This window comes from Balaenoptera musculus, chromosome 4, assembly GCF_009873245.2.
Source record: "Balaenoptera musculus isolate JJ_BM4_2016_0621 chromosome 4, mBalMus1.pri.v3, whole genome shotgun sequence".
Lineage (NCBI taxonomy): Eukaryota > Metazoa > Chordata > Mammalia > Artiodactyla > Balaenopteridae > Balaenoptera > Balaenoptera musculus.
The window spans coordinates 32,986,177-32,990,343 of NC_045788.1; the positions used below are offsets into that span (position 1 = coordinate 32,986,177).

The 4,167-nt window shown below is 37.2% G+C and overlaps 1 pseudogene; it reads left to right on the forward strand.

The window, feature by feature from the left end:
• Nucleotides 1-3,065: 3,065 nt before the first annotated feature.
• On the forward strand, nucleotides 3,066-3,163 carry LOC118895102 (annotated as a pseudogene).
• The last annotated feature ends 1,004 nt before the right edge of the window (nucleotides 3,164-4,167 follow it).

Here is a 4,167-nt window from a genome sequence, read left to right on the forward strand (position 1 = left end):
GTGTCTTTTTGAATTATGGTTTTCTCTGGGTATATGCCCAGTAGTGGGATTGCTGGGTCATATGGTAATTCTATTTTTAGTTTTTTAAGGAACCTCCATACTGTTCTCCATAATGGCTGTATCAATTTACATTCCCACCAACAGTGCAAGAGGGTTCCCTTTTCTCCACACCCTCTCCAGCATTTGTTGTCTGTTGATTTTCTGATGATGCCCATTCTAATTGGTGTGAGGTGAAAACTCATTGTAGTTTTGATTTGCATTTCTCTAATAATTAGTGATGTTGAGCATCTTTTCATGTGCTTCTTGGCCATCTGTATGTCTTCTTTGGAGAAATGTCTATTTAAGTCTTCTGCCCATTTTTTGATTGGGCTGTTGTTTTTTTAATATTGAGCTGCATGAGCTGTTTATACATTTTGGAGATAAATCCTTTGTCCGTTGATTCATTTGCAAATATTTTCTCACATTCTGAGGGTTGTCTTTTCATCTTGATTGTAGTTTCCTTTGCTTTGCAAAAGCTTTTAAGTTTCATTAGGTCCCATTTGTTTATTTTTGTTTTTATTTCCATTACTCTAGGAGGTGGTTCAAAAAAGCTCTTGCTGTGATTTATGTCAAAGAGTGTTCTTCCTGTGTTTTCCTCTAAGAGTTTTATAGTGTCCAGTCTAACATTTAGGTCTCTAATCCATTTTGAGTTTATTTTAGTGTATGGTGTTAGGGAGTGTTCTAATTTCATTCTTTTACATGTAGCTGTCCAGTTTTCCCAGCACCACTTATTGAAGAGACTGTCTTTTCTCCATTGTATATCCTTGCCTCCTTTGTCATAGATTAGTTGACCATAGGTGCGTAGGTTTATCTCTGGGCCTTCTATCCTGTTCCATTGATCTACATTTCTGTTTTTGTGCCAGTATAAGATTATTCTAAAACACCTTATTGCATGGTCTTTGTTAATAACCTAGATAATCTTCTTTTGACATCCTAATTCTGTCTGATTTAGATTATCTTTCTCTTGAGTCCCAACCTGATCAGTTCCTTCTGTAACAGTAGCCAGAAAGTCTATTCTACCAATAATTTTCTCTGTAGTTCCTTTACGCTTTTTTGCTAGGGAAAGTTAATTTTCAGTAACTGAATTTACCTCCGAGCTAACCAGCAAACCAGGGCAGTTTGCTGCCATCAGTATATTGATCAACTCCTTCTGTTCTCTGTAAGTGAATTAGAGGATTGATGACAGAAAATGAGATAGTTGGCAAAGAAAACTAGTTTCTGGAAAATAGAAAGAAAAACAATGCACTCAAATTTAAAGATGTGGACTCTGAGATGATTACGGAACATTCGTGTGTCCAATATAAGGTCTGGATTAGCTCTGCCTGCGTGCTCCCCACTACTCTTTTCAGGGCTGGGGCTCCCCCTCCTCCAGAACATTGTTCTGCTCTCACTTCCAGAGAGGTCTTCCCCAATATATCCACATCCAAGTCCGTCCCACCCTAAGTCATCACCCTATTTCCTGACTATCCATATTTATTCATATCCATAATTATCTTACTACCTATGATTGTCATGTTTGTTGATTTGGATGTCCACTATCTCAACGGTCCCCAGCCTTTTTGGCACCAGGGGCCGCTTTCATGGAAGACAATTTTTCCACGGATGGGAGGGCGGGAGGATGGTTCAAGTGGTGATGTGAGCGCTGGGGAGCGGCAGATGAAGCTTCACTCGCTCACCCGCTGCTCACCTCCTGCTGTGCTTCCCGGGTCCTAACAGGCTGCAGACCAGTACCAGTCCAAGGCCTGGGGGCTGGGGACTCCTGCACTATCTGCTTCCCTTCATGAGAGCTGAGGCTAGATCTAGTTTGTTGCCTGCTGTATCCTCAGTGCCTGTAACAGTGCCTGTCATATAACAGGTACTCGATAAAAGTTTGCTAAGCAAACAAGTACAATACACAATGGCCCAGTGTTTTCCCCTGCAAGATGGTGTACACTCAACTAAGAATAAGGCCTCTGGTCCTTTAAGAGATGCTCTAAGAGCTGATAAGATTATAGGAATCACATCAAGTTTCAGTTGTGATAAAAATGTCATTCTGGTAAATTTTTTTTTCTTTTTTATATCACCTATTGGAAAACCTGAAATGTAAGTTTATGGGTTAAACTACAACGGAAGTTACTTGTGACAAAATGTGAATTTAGGTGATCCTTCAATTTGTCTCTTATTTCTTTGGGAGAAGAGTTCAATAGGGCACAGGTTTTACTCTGTGAATAACAAGCAGCATTTAATTACAACAGACAGAATGGGAGCAATGTTATTTACACTGCAGTTACCTGAGTTGTCCAATGATAACTTTTACTTAATCGCTGTCAGCTCAGCAGTGCAGTCTTAGGAGAGCAATGAAGCTCTGGGTTCTTGTCATTTCTACTTTTTATTTACATATTTTGAAGATTTGCTTAAATTTTTGAGGCCCCATTTTATCGTGTAAAATTGTGCTCATTTCTTCGAAATAAATTTTTTAGACAATTTAAGATAATGAATATGAAGACATAATTTATATTTAAAAATATTTTCAAGCTTACTGCAAAACAAATCTAAAAAAAATCATTCTGTGGACTATTACATTAGGAAAGACACAAGATTCAATTCTGCCTTCAGAGATGACACTTAGCTTTATGGATTACAAAGTATGTAATTCTAAAATAAACTTCTTTAGATTGATTCTAATTGTCATGTCTGTTTTATTAGGAACTGTCAAAGGAGTGATGTAAAAATGATTCATGAATTTTCCCACAGTGAAGACCAAATTCGGCAGGTGTTTTCCTGGGCACCAGGTAGGAATAAGAATGACAAATTGGAAAGTATTCCATGGGGGAGGTGGGAGTTAGTGGATCAGAAGAACTTTTTCTGTTAAAATCATGCTTTTTTATTGTTTGGACTTTCTAAAATATGTTTTTGGATTTTTTTAAAAAGAGTAAACAAAATTTTAGAAAAGAATATAGCATGCAAATTATTTACATAATTGACGTAAATTGATGTTTTTAAATTAAGTAACCCGTTACAAACATCTAAAAATATAAATGCCATGCTTGCTTTCGCAGCACATACACTAAAATTGGAACGATACAGAGAAGAATGGCCCCTGCGCAAGGATGACACACAAATTTGTGAAGCATTCCATATTTTTTGGTGTTGGGAAAGTTGGGACAGCCGCACGTAAATCAATGAAGTTAGAACAAACCCTCACACCATGCACAAAAATAAACTCAAAACGGCTTAAAGACAAACTTAAGACATGACACCATAAAACTCCTAGAAGAGAACATAGGCAAAACATTCTTGGACATAAATCGTACCAATGTTTTCTTAGGTCAGTCTCCCAAGGCAATAGAAATAAAAGCAAAAATAAACAAATGGGACCTAATCAAACTTATAAGCTTTTGCACAGCAAAGGAAACCATAAACAAAATGAAAAGACAACTTACAGACTGGCAGAAAATATTTGCAAATGATGCGATTGACAAGGGCTTAATTTCCAAAATATACAAACAGCTCATACAACTCAATAACAACAACAACAAAAAATAACCCAATTAAAAAATGGGCAGAAGACCTAAATAGACATTTCTCCAAAGAAGATATACAGATGGCCAATAGGCACATGAAAAGATACTCATCATCGTTAATTATTAGAGAAATGCAAATCAAAACTACAATGAGGTACCACCTCACACCAGTCAGAATGGCCATCATTAAAAAGTCTACAAAAAAAAATAAAATAAAATAAAATAAAAACATTAAAAAAAAAAAGAAAATGGTCAGAAAAACCTAGCGGCAAGACGGGAATAAAGATGCAGACCTACTAGAGAATGGACTTGAGGATACGGGGAGGGGGAAGGGTAAGCTGGGACAAAGTGAGAGAGTGGCATGGACATATATACACTACCAAACGTAAAACAGATAGCTAGTGGGAAGCAGCTGCATAGCACAGGGAGATCAGCTCTGTGCTTTGTGACCACCTAGAGGGGTGGGATAGGGAGGGTGGGAGGGAGGGAGATGAAAGAGGGAAGAGATATGGAGACATATGTATATGTATAACTGATTCACTTTGTTATAAAGCAGAAACTGACACACCATTGTAAAACAATTATACTCTAATAAAGATGTTAAAAAAATTAAAAATTAAAATTA